The 18744-nt window shown below is 43.1% G+C and overlaps 1 long non-coding RNA gene across 1 annotated transcript; it reads right to left on the bottom strand.

Moving 5' to 3' along the window:
• Positions 1–3287: 3287 nt before the first annotated feature.
• LOC138952450 (uncharacterized) lies at positions 3288–14334 on the bottom strand. Its single transcript, XR_011451373.1, has 3 exons — positions 14090–14334; positions 10337–10403; positions 3288–3860 (listed from the first exon to the last, which is right to left on the bottom strand). It is a non-coding gene; the product is annotated as an uncharacterized lncRNA (long non-coding RNA).
• Positions 14335–18744: the final 4410 nt, after the last annotated feature.

Genomic DNA, 18744 nt, shown 5'->3' with positions numbered 1-18744 from the left:
CGGCTGATTGCACCTAAACACGCATATTACACTATACGTGACCACAATGTTTTATAAGTACACTGGGACTTTTCGACTTTTGGACTCTTGGGACCCTCTAAAATACAGCAGTTGGGGTCCATGGACCCTCTAACATTTAAAAGTGGGGGTCCCGGGACGCACTAGGAGGGGCGTCCGTGGGGAGCCCTGGATTGGACAATACCGTAATGAACAAGAAATGCAAAGCAATAAATGTAGCCACCAGCCTGTTACCCACCAGTCCTCTTCACACCCTACCTGGTAATACATCTATATTTGTTTTCTTCTAATCTAAGCCTTCCGAAAGCTGTTTCCTACTTTGCAGGGTCGCAACATTGTAAATGTGCAAATGAAGTCAATGATTTCAATTCAGTCTAAAATACATAAAGCTATTCAAAAACACTCAAGGACAAGGTGTCGGTCCAATCCTCCATATCGCTTTGTAATCCCCGATGACGTATCATTTGTCATGTTTTTTAAAAAATGTTTGTATCTTTTCCTTATCATTTTGGAAATGGCCGAGACGAATGAAGAAAACGGTGCATGCGGTGCTAATTTTCTAAGACCACGTGTATTGCACCAAACACTTCCAGACACATGTAATTTCGCAAGATTTCATTTCAGTTTTGTTGACACAAAACCAGTAACATTGTCTAAATGATTGGGTACAAATTGCAATATCAAAAGAGTTTAGTTCTGTATCTGCAGATAATATTTAACAGCAGCTTCTTTTAAGCAAACACTTTTACAAAAGGTTCAAGTTGGTTCAAATGTGTAAGTTCTTATAAACTATACCGTGTTTGAGCTAAAACTACGAATGACGTCAGTCTCAATCGCTTGTGACACATTTGCTATTCTTTAGACCAAATGTCGGTTAAAAATCTTCACAAATTAAACCAGTTTTTCAACAGCTTTAGTCATCGCCACTTCTTGCTCATCCGCACAACATAAGAGTAACCATCCTTTAAGGGAAACAATGAAATTGGAAAATAAAAGACAAGTGCAAAGCAACCGCTTTAACAGCACGAGAATAATGCCTCAAATCCGATCCCATACTTGAAGCTCATCGTCAAAACCACTTCACTCGCTTCGCAGATGATAATACATTGGTGAAGCATTCAGCAGAAGCAGCATATAAAGAGAGCAAGGACAGGACAGAAATGGCAGACTGGAAGCAAAAGACGCGTGTCTTCACATCTGCTGACATGATTACGTTTTTGTCTGCACAGGGAGGCCGTGCATCTTAACAAACTGCAACATCATTTTCATGGACTGCTGACGAGGATGCTAGAGACTGCCGAGACACTGCCTTCTCCACTGCGCACGCGCCGACATGGGAACGAGGCGGCGGCCATTTCCGTGGCACGTGATCCGGATATTGCGCGTGCACGTGCGTGTGTGTCGACAGGTAGCGGTCAGCAGATGTGTCGCCGGGGCAAGACTAGGAATTAATCACAACAAGCTCTAGTTTCTTTATATATTCGCTGATAAAAAAAAATTAAAGCGTGGCAGATTAGCATTCAGCTTTACCAGACCGTCGTCATATTGTTTTCAAAAGCATATTCATTTGGTCGTTTTCGAAATCAGGCTCAATTAAATCTTCATCATCATCATCATCATCATCATCATCATCATCATCATCATCATCATCATCATCATCATCATCATCATCATCATCGTCGTCGTCGTCGTCGTCATCGTTGACGTCGTTGTTGTCATTGTCGTCAAAATATAACGTTATGGCGTAGTGGTCGACGCGGTCAACACAAACTTGAAATCCAACGGATCCCAGTGAAAGAAACGTCTGAACTGACAGACGTGTGTGTGTGTGTGTGTGTGTGTGTGTGTGTGTGTGTGTGTGTGTGTGTGTGTGTGTGTGTGTGTGTGTGTGTGTGTGTGTGTGTGTGTGTGTGGCTGGCTGGCTGTCTATCTATCAGTCTGTCTGCCTCTCTGTATGTCTCTCTGTATGTCTGTCTGGCTCACAGCTGGCACGCGAACAAGTACAACCTTTATCACAATCACAACAACAAGAACAACAAGAACAACAACAACATCCACATGTCATCTGGCACAATAACCACCATCGTCCACCCTTCAGCAGGAAGGAGTCCTATCAATCTGCCACCATCACCTCGAGAAATGAATAACGTGCAGTCGAACTTGTCACACTCATTTCAGAGACAGTTCATGGTAAATTTAGCTCCAGTGTCAGTCTTGAGCCGCTTCCAGTCTGCAGTACGAGTGTATGTAAATGAGGCGAACAGAATTAACACAACCGACGGTGTAACACTGAATCGTTTTGTCAGGGGCCATGTGCCTGTCGTTACCCATGTCGCCATTGTCCCGGATGCACGTGTCGTGCGCGCGCATGCGTCAGGCGCATGCGCCGTGCCACAAATGATCGTGTGCGAGGCTCGTGCGAGGGCAAACTATGAGCAGGAGCTTCTTGTCGAACATGCATTGCTAATCATTTTCCTGTTATCTCCCACATTTTGTATTGTCTTTGATAGACTCTGGGTTGTCAATGGATTTTTAGCTAGTGCATTCTCAGTACAGCAATGTTAGCTGGAGATAATATTTAACATGCTGTAGTGCTCGAGAGAGTAGCTTCCCTTTCCGACAGACCTTGGTCAGAACTCTCGCGAATCAGTGGAATAAACAAGGTGAATTCCAGACGTTATGCCAATTTTGTGCCACATATTATTTGACAAAGAATGAAGAATGCTCATCATTTAGATTTCTTTTGACTACACAATATTGCATGTGCGGTATTTTCTTTCCCAAAATCATCGTGTACTGTCTACACAATGTTCCATTTGTTCTTTGTTTGTTTGTTTGTTTATTTGCTTGTTTTCTTTTCTTCATATTTTGTTTTAATTTTTTTTCTTTTGATGTCTTGATGTGCTTGTACCTTTAATGCTAAGTTAAATACAAAAGTTTCCAGATGATGTTCGGGGAAATATGAACATTTAACTTTAATGCAACTTCTATTCCGCGTGTTGTGCTGTAACGACAAGGGTCCACCAGCCAGCCAAAGTAAGAGCAAATAACAAGTTATGGACAGGTGGATTTGATTTACTTTCCTCAAGTTGGTTACTTGCTGATACATGTATTCTAACACACCAAGGTAGATATATACCGACCGCACGTTCCAACTTATGCGTTGTATGGACAAACCAAACTTTATTTTTGTTGTATGTGTCTAAATATTTATTTTCAATATTATTTTGTGTTTTGATTTTAACCTGAACATTGCTGTGATTGACCATCCAAGTCTTTTCTGTACTGTTCGAAGTTTGTCCTCGGAGACAACTTAATTGGGCATTATAATGATCAAGCTCAGGTAATAAAGAAAGAAAAACAACACGTTTCTGTTCAGCTTGTCAGAAGAGGACTAATTAATTGTGGTCATTTAGCTCAGGTGATTGGGAATAAAAACACACAAGCGTTTCATACAACACACCTTTACTTCGATCATTAACCACCACCCAACCATCAACAAAAAGAAAAAAAAGAACATTAATCATAAAACTCTATCAGCAGACGTTCTCTCGCTCTGCAGCCGGCACCACACGCTGTCACAGCCTTCATTAAAGCAGCGAGTAAAGCCTCCCTTGCATGCACGTTCACATCGTAGAGAAGTTTGTCGCCACATCAAGTGAAAACCACCCCAGCAGCTTCGCTAGCCTGCCAGTGGCTGCCAGACGTTGCGGGAAATGGCGCGTGGCATCGATCTGCGCGCGCAGCTCCGCCTCCTTTTCGTTTCCCGCCTTCAACATGGCGCCGTCCGTGAAGCGAGGACTCGGACTGGTGTTTGATGCTACTGATGGCCGCATTTGTTGCTGAGGGAGATGGATATGATTATAATGATTGGTACGTGTTGGTTGCTGTTTGGTAAGGGACGGAAAGGGGATGGGGTGGGGATAGAAAGGGACTCATGTGGCTGGGAGGGGTGGGGTGAGGGGAGAGAGAGAGAGAGAGAGAGAGAGAGAGAGAGAGAGAGAGAGAGAGAGAGACATAATTATCATGATGTGGAAGCGTGTCAGGGTGTGTGTGGGTGTGTAGTGTGTTTGTGTGTGTTAGTGTGTGTGTATGTGTGTGTGTGTGTGTGTGTGTGTGTGTGTGTGTGTGTGTGTGTGTGGCGCTTTGCCGGTATGTCTGACTGTCTAAAGGAGTGTATGACGTTTTTACAGTTTTTGCAACCAATGAATTATCCTTACTACAGCAGCTGAGGATGTCTTCTGTTACATCTCGGTCGTTGGTGTGTTCTGCTTCCTAGGATTGTTTTCTCCAGGGCTTACTGTATTATTTTGTTTTCAATACACCCTTTCGGAGTCTCAGGCGAGAGCAAATCTCGCGTCGCGAGAAAATCCGCGCATTGCATGCTGGGATTGCAAATTGTACCAAACACGAGGTCTTCAGAAGAGGTACATTGCCGATTGCGTTCAAGTTTTCCCTCGTAAGCTCTTATCTCTGATATTTCTGTGGTTTTTGTCCCACGATAGTTTCATGATTTAAGCGGAATGGATCTCGACTCGGTGAGACTGTGGAAAGTGCCGCAGCTTCAAAATTAAAACAACTTATGAGTTATTGATTCTTTTAATATGAACTGACCAGAAGGGAGGCCGTGAGCGTTTTAAGAAGCAAACGAATCAATGTACGTAATTTGCTCAAGCAGCGAATTAACGTACCACGATTCGTTTGATCATGTTTTAGTTTCAGGGCACACATATTTAAGTGCATAAATACGCGCAACAATAGGCGATACAGTGAAATCTGGTTATGTTATATTTTTGAAACACTTGAATGACCATAAGAAAAAAGGTCGTACAGTGGAATTGAAATATAACCAATAATTACAATAACCTCATTGCCTTCATTTAGTCAAAACGCCTTCAACAAAAATTAATTGGCACAATCAGGTTTCACTGTATCATCACATTTATAACAATCTTATGACAAATGTCAAGGCTCCAATATTTATTTTGCACAAAGTGACAAACACAAAAGTAATCAAAAACACAATATTGTAAATCTGCTTCCTCTAAACTTACAACTGGTCAAGACGAGAAACAAAAAAATGTATGTTAATACACATTTTCACTAAATTAAGCAAAAATTAACAACTTTTCAATCAGACATATTATATTTGATAATGATATAGTAATATTCATGCTTAACCTTTGGCAGGCTTGTCAGCAACAACTTACATGAACTTAAAAACATTGTCTGATTTTTCCTGTGAGAAAATAAAACCAGTAAAGAATGTGAATTGAGCAATGAAACAATGTCAACAACTTAAAAATGCATATGGAAAAGTGCATTTTGCTTCATTTTCAAGTGAGAAAATATAACAAGTGAAGAAAGCGAATTGAGCTTAATTAAAACATATAATTATAAGTGCAGATTGGTTTGTTTTGGGGCACACATTTTTACTGTGTTGTAGATTTTTCTTTTATGAACCACAAGGTAGGCCTATGAGCTTTTTAAGAAGCAAACAAATCAAGGTATCAACATTTTTTTTTAATCTGCTTTCTCTATACCATCACAAGATGAGAAACGTTGAATTTATGATAAAAATACACATTTAAACTAAATTAAGCAGAGAAGATTAACAACCGTTCATTCAGATATATAAATACATATTTGATAGAAATCTGCAGTGAAGGAAAGTCTGACACAGAAGCTGCAGCCATTCCTATCATAATCAAATCTGATCTCTTACATCATTCTTCCAGCTCACCACATGCGCATTTAAAAGTATGGATGCTGCAGTCACTGCTCTTTGTGTACGGTACACTGCAGAGTGTTTGGAACAACGGAGCGCCCCCTCCCGCCAAAAATGTGACTAGCCGCGCATGCGCACTCGAAACTCCGAAGGGGTGTATTGCTCGTCACTCGTGTTCTGCGTGTATTACGTTCGCTTATATACTTTTTGCTTCAAGACGTGGCTTTTTGTTTGTTTGTAAATTGTTGTTGTTGTTGTTGTTGTTGTTGTTGTTGTTGTTGTTGTTGTTGTTGTTGTTGTTGTTGTTGTTGTTGTTGTAAATTGTTGTTGTAGTTGTTGTTGTTGATTGGGCGACTCTTTTGGTGTTTTGTTTCTTGTTGTGATGATACGATTGTGCCTTTGGCAAAGGATTGTGCTTGCAAAAAAGACTCTGTTTCATCCTTTTTTTGCTGCCCTTCATGCCAACCGGCATAACGGGCAGTAAGTAAGTAAGTCATCCTTTTTTTTATTCTATTTATTTATTTATTAAGGAGATTTCTATAGCGCATAACTAAAAGCACTATGCGCTTTACAATATCACTAGGTATAAGCACACGCAAACATACTCTGATTAAATAGAACTTAGGCTAACAAGACAATACTAAGAACACTAAACATTTGAGTTCATACAAAAATAGAGAATTAAATTAAATACTGGACAAACGATTAAAAAAAAGCTTAAGGCCTACACCGACTACAGTGGACTATTTCAAATACAAAAATTTAGTTAACTATAAAAGGCAGTGCATAAAACTCCATAATCCTAAGAAGGTCGATCAAATAAAAAACATAAAAGACTATTTAACTATCATTACTTCGTAAAAGATAATAAACATGGTATACAAAGCTGTAATTTTTAACAACAAATCTAAAAAGATTTTCATGCCATATTGCACAACACATTTTGACACACACCCAACCTCACACAAGCACACATACACACTTACACACACACACGCACACACACACACACACACACACACACACACACACACATGTACTCACACACACACACACACACACACACACACACACACACACACACACACACACACACACAATAAATTCAACAAATATTTAAATACATAAAAAGAATTAAGTAAGCGTTTAAAACATATTTTACAAACAACAGTAGTACATATTATAGTGTTACTAATGTGAGACTACCCAATAAAAATATTTAACTAGTGAGTTTATTGGAATGCTGGCAGATAAAAACATATCACGAGGCAGGCGTGTGCTTCAGGTATTGTAAGCATACTTGAAAAGGTGGGTTTTAAGGGACTTTTTGAAAGTGGAAGAGGTTTTACAGTGACGGATGGGGTGGGGAAGTTGATTCCAGAGAGTGGGAGCGGAAAAGGAGAAAGAACGGTCGCCAGTGGTTTTGGTTTTGGTGCGTGGGGTGGAAAGTATTCTGCTGTCAGTGGATGAGCGAAGCTGTCTGGATGGAGTGTAAGGATGCAAGAGTTCAGAAAGATAGACAGGAAAGTGAGGATCAGTGAAAGAGTTGAAGCAGATGTTGGCGGTTTTGTGTATGATGCGGGAAGATATAGGAAGCCAGTGGAGTTGTTGCATAAGTGGTTGTATGTGGTCGTGTTTCTTTGCCCTGAAGATGAGTCTAGCTGCTGTGTTTTGGACTTTCTGAAGTTTGTCTGTGAGGTGCTGGGGAATGCCTGTGAGTAGAGCGTTGCAGTAGTCAAATTTGGAGAGAATGAGAGAGCAGACAAGAGTTTTGGTGGCGTCAAAGGAAAGAAGATGTCTAATGCTGCTGATTTTTCTGATCTCAGTGTATGCAGATCTACAGATGTTCGTGATGTGCTTGTCCATGGAGAGGGTGTCTGTGAAGGTCACTCCAAGGTTTCTAGCAGAGGATGAGAGTTTGATGTCAGAGTTGCCTACAGAGATAGAAGAAGGAACAGAAGGAGGGAGAGGCTTGTTTTTAGGGTGGATGAGGAGGACTTCAGTTTTGTCATCATTTAGTTTTAGTTTGTTGCAGGTCATCCAGCGCTTGACGTCGTCGACACAGTCCTGCACGCGGCGGATGGTGGAATCGAGTCGATCCGGGGGGCAAGAGCCCCGGAGTTGTGTGTCATCTGCAAAGGTTTGACTGGAAACCGAGTGGTGGCTGATGAGAGTTGATAGAGGTTTGGTGTAGAGGATGAAAAGGACTGGCCCGAGGACAGATCCTTGAGGAACTCCTAGTGAAAGGGTGGAAGTTTTGGAAGTGTGGCTGCCTGCTGAGACTGTCTGTGTTCTGTCCGAGAGATAGGATTGAAACCAGGTGAGTGCTGTGCCGGAAAGTCCGAAAGAGAGATGGAGGCGGTCAAGAAGGATCTGATGGTCTATTGTGTCGAAAGCTGCTGAGAGGTCGAGTAGGGTGAGAATGGAGAGATTACCACCATCCATCGCGCGCAGGAGGTCATTCATGACACGAACAAGCGCTGTCTCGGTGCTGTGACCTGCTCGGTAGGCGGACTGTGTGGTAGGAAAGAGGTTGTGAGAGTGAAGATAGTCGGAGAGTTGAGAAAGAACAAGTTTTTCAGTGATCTTGGAGAGGAAGGAGAGGTTGCTGACAGGACGGTAGTTTTTCAGGGTGTTCGGATCAAGGGACGGTTTCTTGAGAAGGGGGAGGACAATGGACTGTTTGAATGTGGGTGGAAAGGTGCCAGAGAGAAGATGATAGAAGTGATAACAGGCAGAAGTTCATCTAGGCATTCTACAAGCAGTGGGACGGGGATGGGGTCAAGGGCACATGTTTTGGGAGCGGACTTGGTGATGACACCCTTCACCTCATGCTCGGTCACGGGTCTGAATCCAACAAAGGATGACGCCGTCTGTTCCACGTCATCCGTGAACGGCGAGGATGGTGTAGGAGTCGCGCTGTCCAGCTCCTCTCTGATCTTCTGAACCTTGCTCGAGAAAAAGTCAGAGAAGGCGTCAGAAAGATCTTCGGTGGGAATGTCTGTGGGGAGGGTGGAGTCCTTACTCTTCCCAAGGAGACGGTTGCTGGTGCTGAACAGAGCCTTGGTCGACGCACTGGACTCAATCTTAGAGCTCCAGTAGTCTTCCTTGGCCCGCTGAACAAGCTGAGCAACCGCTTCCTTCGCGGTCCAGAATATCTGCTCGTCAACTCTCAGTTTGGATTTCTGCCAGCGTCTCTCTGCGCGCCGACGATCGCGTTTGGCCTGACGGAGCTGGCCGCTGATGGCAGAGTACCACGGAGATGTGTGACCTGATGGCACACGCCGCTCCGTAGCTGGGGCGTGCTTGTCTAGCAGTCGACGAAGGCCGTCCTCCAGCTGCTGGGCAGTGACGTCAGAGCCCAGCTCCTGCAGCATCGCCGTGATGTCAGCTTTGAAGGCGTCTCTGTCTATGGCCCTGACGTCACGCACAGTCCTGTAGACAGGTTGTCGTTGGGGCCTGGCCACGTTGAGGGTGCAGAGGACTGCCGCATGATCAGACGAGATCATGTGGTTGACGGCACAAGAGTTCACCAGCAGGTCGTCCTCTCGATACACAGCCCAGTCGATGATGTGGCCACTTCTGTAGTAGGTGGGCTCCTGCACACCCTGAACGAAACTGAACCTGTTCAGGATGTCCAGCACTTTGTGAGTGGGGACGTCATAGTGGACGTTCAAGTCCTCCACGATGATGGACTTGCCACGCAGGAGGTTGCAGAAGTCGAAGAGGTCAGGGAGCTCTGTGAGGAAGGTAGAGTCGAGGAGTTTGTTCTTTTTGCTGGGGGGAGGGCGGTAGAGGCAGAACATGTGGATGTGGTGGGGCGCAGTGAGGGTGAACTGGATGAGTTTTAGGGTAGTGTGGGCAAAGGGGAAGGTGGCGTTCAAGGTCACAGGGAGGTGGTCGCGGTAGAGGACAGCCAGGCCGCCACCACGTGTAGCTCGAGGGAAGGACTTGAGCTTGTAGGCTGGGGGTGTGAGATCTGCGCACTTGGCCTCGTCACCAGCAGACCGCGGCCATGTCTCTGTCAGGAAAAGCACATCGATGCGCTCGTCCTTTACGAACTCCACAATCTTGGTGCGCTTCTCCTTGCAGTTTGCTCCCACCGACTGACAGTTGAACTGACCGACTCGTAACAGATCGTCCTGCTTCCTGTGGCCATTTATGACGATGACATTGCCTTTCTGGGAGTGACCAGAATCCACTAAATGTGGAGGAGAAGTGTTCTTTGATTTGACTGGGTCAACAATGACGTCACTGGGGTCATAGTTGGTGTCAATATGACGAGAAGGCGGGGTGCGTGCAAAAACGTCAGTCAGAACTTCTTTTTGACACATTCTTCTTTTTGTTTCCAGAAATTAATTACCTTGTATTTATTTATCCTTGTACATCCTTTCAAAACATTCCTTCTCTTCTCCCTGCACAATTCTATTCCTCTGTTACTTCAATCGTTTCCTCCGCTACTCTCTTTTCAGTTCTCAGAAGAGAACCGGAAAAAGATGTGGTCGGCATCATTAAAGGGCCTCTTTTTCCCTCCTCGTCAGCCACCGGTACGTACGTGCATAATCATCCTAATGTGCTCATTTGGCTCACCTTCGCTATTTTGTTGACACAGTCCGCCGGGCGTTCGATGCCTTACGCGGGGGCCGAACGGTCTGCCCTGCAACATCAAAAGAAACAACCCGGCCCGTTTCTTTTATGATACTGCACGGAGCCGGCTTTCGAAGGTGGGAGGCCGGGGGGGGGGGGGGGGGGCGGTGGGGGGGGGGGGGGGGGGGGGGGGGGGAGGAAGAATGGAGAGGTGGGTTGTTCGGGGGTAGGATGGGTGATACGAAGATGAAGGGATCGAGCGAAGGGATGGCGAGGGTAGGTCACAAATACAATGGGTAGGTGGAGCGAGGAAAAGGGAGATGAACACACTGAAATTTGAACATTTTGGGGAAATTTCTGAACAGAATGAGAGGAAACGAAGGGGTTGCGAGCGATGACATGGGAGTGGGGGAGGGGGGGGGTTATCTTTGTCGGGGATCGGAAGCAAAGAGAAATGAAAAAAACTCAAGGGTTAGGTGGGAGTAGGCACCGGGATGGAAGGTGTCGCAATAAATCAGAGTTTGTTTGTTTGTTAATTTGTTTGTTAGCTTGTCTGTTAGTTTGTCTGTTAGTTTGTTTGTTAGTTTGTTTGTTAGTTTGTTAGTTTCTGTTTTTGTTTGTTTCTTTGTGTCTTTCTTTCTTTCTTTCTTTCTTTCTTTCTTTCACTCCTTGTTTGATTGCTATCCTGGCTACCTATACATATTGTATATGTATAGGTTACAACACGAGTGGTTTTTTATATGGCTTGTATTTCAGTCAAGACCCAGCGGATGAATATCATCGGGAGACACGAGCCTCTGGCGAGTGGCTCTCGATTGATATTCCCGCTGGGTCTTGACTGAAATACAAGCCATATAAAAAACCACGAGTGTTGTAATCTGTATATCCCATTCTACCATCAAACACAAAGTGTAGACTACTAGCGGCACTGTTGCGATCTGTGCTGGGTAAAACTGTTGCCAGCGAGACTTAGCCCTTTTGCAACCTTAAACTAAGTGACCGTCGCTGAAAAAATAAAACGAATGAGTGCATCGATAAGTACGCGGTAACACTACTTTCAGACCATTTAAAAGCTTTAAGTAAAGGTTCATAAGTTGCAAGAAAGTAATGAAGTCGAATAGAAATTAATTTAGTTGAAGCGCACAATTCTTTTGTTTTGCGTTTCAGGTCGGCAGAACGGGCGAAACGGGTTTGGGACCCATTTGGCTTACTCGATTCAGAATGATTCCACGTTGTTTTTCTCGAACGTGTGTAATTAGGCTTATTGACAGAGAAGCAAATCTTAGGGAACAAATATGTAGGTTTAGATTTAACCATTTGCTCCCTATTTGAAATGTATCTACGTGATAAACTGTTTTGCGAGTGTGTTTGCATGGATGAACTTAAACTGGTATGGGTGAGAGGAAAACGCGACCGACACGTCTGTCACCGCCGATTGATTGCATTTTGAAGGAATATGACTGGATTACGGAAAAATATGTGGACTTACTGCAGAGCCAGGCAAAAGAGTAGACTTGCTCGCAAAACACGTGAAACAGCCGATGTTTGATAGCTGAAGGCGCACACCAAAACACACTGCCGACAGATTCTCAAAAGTCGTCTGCTAACGATGCAAGGGGAGGGTACTCGTGTTTTTGTTTTGGTTCGCTAGCATCTGGTTATCTTGTAAGTTGAATGTTCGTTTTTTTCGACCTGCATTGCTTTCTTAATGAAAGAAACTTTTGCTTATTGCATCTCATACATCAGATCAGTTCTGAGATTCATTTTTGCGTGCAACTGATATGGTTTTCTGAGCCGTGCAATACGATTTTAGAACTTCATACAAATGTGTCACATTGTTCGGCGCGAGGTCAAAGGTCGGGAGGAAAGTAGTCCTTTGCCCAAATCGGAATCTGCACTATCATATATTTTTTGGAGTCCATGATGTATTTATTGAGCTATAAAAATACAACATATATACCCATACTGAAGTAACAGAGACAAAGAAGGGAGGTCATGGGATATTATATATTATAACCTCTTTTATAATAATTGTTGTACTTTAAGAAATACTAAAAGCAATGACAGGCCGTACTTATATTTCAACGTGTCCTCGAATTATGAAGAGAACATGAATCCAATGAAATGAAAACTTATATTCGTGAGAGAAAAAAAACCGACAGTGGTACTCAACAAAACTTAAATCAGATACACCAAAAAGGATATTCTTCTAAATTCATGTTCGACAGAGAAGTTTCCTTGTGATCCTTTCACATGTTTTCGTCCTCCATTATATGTGTGTATAACTGTCAACGCATGCACTGAAAACGTTTGCCTTCCTACTATCCTTGCGAGTTGTAAACCCTGTTCCTTAACTGTATTAAAACCCTTTGCAACACGACGCACACAATGCATGCACCATACGGTTGGGCGGGGATATAGCTCAGTCGGTAGCGCACTGGATTTGTATTCAGTTGGCCGCTGTCAGCGTGAGTTCGATCCCAGGTTCGGCGGAAATTTATTTCACAGAGTCAACTTTGTGTGCAGACTCTCTTCGGTGTCCGAACCTCCCCCCGTGTACACTACATTGGGTGTGCACGTTAAAGATCCCACGATTGACAAAAGGGTCTTTCCTGGCAAAATTGCTTAGGCACAGTTAATAATTGTCTACCCATACCCGTGTCACTTGGAATAATAGGCCGTGAAAGGTAAATATGCGCCGAAATGGCTGCAATCTACTGGCCGTATAAAATTTCATCTCACACGGCATCACTGCAGAGCGCCTAGAACTGTACCCACGGAATATGCGCGATATAAGACTCATTGATTGATTGATTGATTGGTTGTAAACCATCACAAACTTATTTGTTATGTAATTCATTACAATTCTCTAGCAACCCCTTTCAAATTGGGATTATTTCCACTTATTATGTATCTCTGGCGGCTACCTCCGTTCTTCAACCTGTTCCGTCAACAACAAAATAGAAACACTGATGCGTGGAGATTGTTTCTATCTCCCAGGTCAACGTATGTGCAGACCTATTTCCCTTCATGTGTACACGAATGCACAAGACCATGCATGTGCGCACGGAAAAGATCCAGTAATCCATGTCAGTGTTCGGTGGGTTATAGAAACACGAAAATACCCAGCATGCTTACCCCGAAAGCGGAGTATGGCTGCCTGAATGACGGGGTAAAAACGGCCATACAGGTAAAAAAAAAAAACATACGTGCAAAAACATGACTGAACGTGGGAGTTTTTGCCCATGAACGAAGAAGGAGAAGAAGAAACAATGTTAAATAAAAAAAATCCGGTAACAGAAATAACCAGTTTACTTTTTATTTTATTTTATCTCAAGTCTTATGAAAAAAAATGTTGTCGTTGTTTCTAAGATTTCTTCTGCACGTCCTCTCTCTCTCTCTCTCTCTCTCTCTCTCTCTCTCTCTCTCTCTCTCTCTCTCTCTCTCTCTCTCTCTCTCTCTCTCTCTCTCTCTCTCTCTCTCTCTCTCTCTCTCAACTTACCCCTCCCCCTTCCCATCCATACTCAAACGATCTAAACAAAAAAAAAGAAAAAGAAAAAGAAAAAGAAAACAAAACCTCCAGTAACCCCCGGTTGCGCATCATTTTCGCTGCTGTATGTACAAGCGCCCCGTTGTGTTTGTGTGGAGGTTTCGCTGGCTCGCGGTGTGTAAATGTTTGAAAATGGTAAGTGTCCGTCGTTTGTCGACGATCAAACAAGGGGCCGTCAGAAAAAAAGCAGAAACATATTTACATACTGACTTAATGATGCAAGGGGCGGGTCACTCCTGCATCCTTCCGCTTGTTTCTCTCCCCTGTCGCCTAATCCCCTCTGGAGTGCTCTCCCTTCCTCTTGAACTTTCGCCGACCTTGCTGAAATGACTGAAGTTTTATACTTGGCACGGGACTCCAGTTTCTGACCTGGCTGGTTGGATGTTTGGTTGACTGGCTGGCGGGTTGGTTGGCTGGATGTGTGGTTGGTGGTTTTATTGGTTGGGTGGTTGGTTGGCTGAGTTTTATCGCACACAAGCGCACACACAGACGTACACACACGCGCACTCACACACAGACACACACAGACACACACACACACACACACACACACAATACACACAAGCACACACACACACATACAGACACACACACACACACACACACACACACACACACACACCACATCACACATTGACATCAAACGATATTTGTGACACAGGGAAAGAAGACATTTGTCGATGTTTCATATTTCACGCACACAAACACAAAGAAAACATTCCATGTGGTAACACATTTTACATTTCTTTATGAAAAAAGTCAATAATCGACAACTCTGCGTTACAGGACCCCGCTTCCTCTATCTTTCTACCCTCCAACCCCACCCCCTTTTCCCACCCCGGCCTTCCCACGACGAGCTATCGATAAATACAATGACCTTTACGTCGGTCCCATTTTTGATATTAATTTACGCCTCAAGCATATATACATGTAAATATATATGTGTAAACTTACACACGTTTAGTGTTGTTATTTCATGATTGTCCATGGTTGGTGCTCAGGTGTTACATCTTTCAGCTCTGATGGATAAATTGAAAATCAGCACTTAATTCAAACCACTTGTTTCAAAACAAGGAACCGTTATCTGACACAACTCATTTTCAGCACTACAAGCATTACACTCGTATTCATTCAGAAAAAAAGCTACAAACAAATTAATATTATCACCACACAACATATTTTCACTTTTAAAACAAAGACGATGGACACACACTGACATGTTTATTCCATAACAGTTGACAGAAAACAACGACGTTCACAGCAACGACTATGTGATGAAAACAATGCCCTTCACTTGAGTTTTGAGTTCGTGTTTTTAACACTTTGAATAGAGTGAGAACGAAAATAATTGTGATGTGTGTGTTTATCCGCAGTTCAGTGATTTAAGATAGTCTCCAAGAAGATTGACAGAACTCCCCTGTTAGGCGAGAAACCGTCCTGCCGAGGGCATGAAGTCCGGAGGAGTATACCACCATCTTGGCTGATGATACATGGTCCACGGCATCGTCATCCCGTAATCTGCAACACGCAATACCATTGGTTGAAATATCCCCCGAGTTGATGCCAACATTTTCACTGGCTGAGCGTTCAGGACACTTATGTAACTTATGGCTGGCTTAACTTTCCAAAGTATTGTTTAAATTTTGCCTCTTTAAATACAAAACTTGGTGTTTTTTTGTGTGATATTTTTTTCTTTCTTCCTTCCTTTCTTTGCTTGTTTGTTTGTTTGTTTGTTTTTCCTCAAACGTGAAATCAATTATTGTTCCGTCGATGTATATCGAGATTAACTTTTGGAAGTTGTTCGCCTTGTTTTAATTTATTTTGGGTGGTATGTGTTAAGCTGTTAAAGAGGGTCCGTATTTACTAAAAGAACGTCTCATTTTCATGTATACTTTTAATAAAATAATAGAGAACAGGTACAACGAATCATTTATTTAAGGTTTTAGTTGTTTGATTGTTTCGTTGGTTGGATTGCTGTTGTTGTTGTTGTTGTTGTTGTTGTTGTTGTTTGTGTGTGTGCGTGTGTGTTTATGTGTCTCTGTGTGTGTTTGTGTGTGTGTGTGTGTGTTGTGTGTGTGTGTGTTTATGTGTGTGTGTGTTTGTGTGTGTGTGTGTGTGTGTGTGTGTTTGTTTGCTTTTCTTGATTTTGTTGTTGTTGTTGTTGTATAGCTTGATCTCTGTTGTATAGCTTGATCTCTGCTGTATAGCTTGATCTCTGCTGTATAGCTTGATCTCTGCTGTATCTCTGTCAAGAACAAAGACTCTCGGCAGCTGAACCAGGTGCTCTTTGGCTCACAATCTTTCATCAACGCAGTTTAAAACAAACGCATTTCAGATCAAACTCCACGACCGCCAGAGTGCTGCCGACCAGTTCAATAGAAGTTCAGCGTTCATAATTCGAGTCTAGAGGATAACAAGAGCTCTCTCGGGACATGAAGAAATTTATACAGACATGATATTGGTACTCCACGCGCGATCACACCGCTTTGATCTGGGAGTTTTATTGCGTCATTTCAGAGGTGGGTGAATTACAGCCACAAAAGATAAAGAGGGAGAGTAGGCAGATTGTAGCCTCGTAAATTCTGTGTTCCCCCCCCCCCCCCCCCCCCCCCCCCCCCCGGATTAGATATTAAGACCCTGCCTGCACTGGTCAATCTCAGCCGCGCGAAGACAAAAGAAGCATGGAAACACAAAAGAGGTCATAATCAGTTTTAATGGAAGATTGTATATTATCGGTGATAGACAGATTATTACATTTTGTCATGCATTCCAGTACCTAAAAAGAAAATATCATTTCCGTTTTTAAGAGTGAAGTAAGGGTATTGTAGTGGGGAACAATTTCAGGATTTAAGATAAAAACTTTTTACGGACACGGACACACATGTAAACAAAGACACCCTAGCTCTAGCTCTTTCTCTATGTCTTTCTTTCTCTACTCTCTCTCTCTCTCTCTCTCTCTCTCTCTCTCTCTCTCTCCCTCCCCCTCTCTCTCTCTCTTTCTCAACATGTTGCTTGTACATGTTAATTGAGGAGATTGTATTGTAGTTACTTAACTTCTATTTCTTCTCGTTATTATTATATCGAGTTACCCTCAATGGGCGAGGGCCGGATGAAAAAAAACCCATGTTTTCATTGCTTATTCTGTTACCCTCGAAAAATAAAGTTCAATTCAATTCAATTCAATTCAATTCTCTCTCTCTCTCTCTCTCTCTCTCTCTCTCTCTCTCTCTCTCTCTCTCTCTCTCTCTCTCTCTCTCTCTCTCTCTCTCTCTCTCTCTCTCTCTCTCTCTCTCTCTCTCTCTCTCACTCCGTGATAAGTAATTCATCATGATCTTTGTGCATGTATTAGCACTGACACATACAAACTAATAAAAAAAAAAACTGAAAACAAACACCGGTTCAACTTAAGCGCATTGTGCCAACGACATGACTTGTATGATAAGAACACGTATACATTTTGCTGCATTAGAAAACTATCACGCTACAAACATGTATAGCGCGAATATACTACTTTCACTTACGGCTATGTCACCTGTTCCTCAAAACCCATTCGTTCATGTACACAGTTGGGTCGCGATAGCGCATAGGTACTAACATGCAAGTTTACAGTGAGTGCTGTCGGGTGTGTGTGTGTGTGTGTGTGTGTGTGTGTGTGTGTGTGTGTGTGTGCGAGTTATGTATTTGACAATACACATATATCTTGGGAAGAAAATAGATGAAAGCGCGCGTTGTTGAAAGATACGGAACATCTATAAAGGGTGTTAAGATGGGCAAACATACAGACAGACAGACATAATAAAGCTAGCTCACATTGTACACATACACAGGCAGAGAGAGATAGGGTCGGGGGGGGGGGGGCATAGAGACTGAGAGAGAGAGAGAGAGAGAGAGAGAGAGAGAGAGAGAGAGAGAGAGAGAGAGAGAGAGAGAGAGAGAGAGAGAGAATAAATAGAAAAAAAGAGAGCGACAGACAGACAGACAGACAGACAGACAGACATATATGCAGACAAACAGCTAGACAGATATACTGGGACAAAGGGAGAGCAGAGGGGGGGGGGGGGGAGAGGGGGTCTGAATTTGGAGAATGGAGGGGGAGGGGCGGCGGTTTGCGATAAGAACAGTCAGAGCGTTCGAGTAAAGCAACAAAGGTTAGGCTCAGGCGGTATTTAAGACCAAACAATACGATTAGAACGGTAATTTATTACAACCCTTCAGCAAAACAGCTTCAAAGTCCACAGTTACAAATCTCATATGGACGCCTACACGCGAGCGTTACCACGAACTTGGCTTCATGACTCTTGGTTGTTGTTGATGTTGATGTTGATGTTGATGTTGTTGTTGCTTTTCCTGTTGCTCCTTCTACTGTTTCTTCAATGTCTTGTTTTCTGTATGTGCGCTTATTCGATCGTACACTTGAGATTCCAATCCTTACTTTCTCTTAAAATAATCACACTTCGGCAAAACATATATTTTGTGGTCTTGTATAATCTTATTACGATAAAAGTAGTTTCCCCGTGTCTCTCCTGTACAAAAACAATGTAAATGTACCCAAAGTTGACATCGCAGCCACTACAAACCGCACTGCATGAGTTCAGTGTATTCCAAGTGTATCCAGGTTCGGACTTTCAGAAGTACAATCAAACCTGCCCTAGCGTCCACCTGAACTGTTACATAGCCACTGGTGAATTAACAGAGAGAAACATAGAGACAAAAAGGTCATATAGGTTTTCGCATCCATGGGAGGTTATCGGAACCGACCAAACAGACTGAGGAACCAGTAGCGCGACATGTCGTGACAACCAGGTGACAGTATACGTAAAGTAGCGCGACATATGTCGCGACAACCAGCCTAAGGGTTAAC

Source organism: Littorina saxatilis, linkage group LG17 (genome assembly GCF_037325665.1).
Source record: "Littorina saxatilis isolate snail1 linkage group LG17, US_GU_Lsax_2.0, whole genome shotgun sequence".
In the NCBI taxonomy this organism is placed as follows: Eukaryota; Metazoa; Mollusca; class Gastropoda; order Littorinimorpha; family Littorinidae; genus Littorina; species Littorina saxatilis.
The sequence above is the reverse complement of the archived record's forward strand: the minus strand, read 5'-3'. Positions and strand labels throughout refer to the sequence as shown.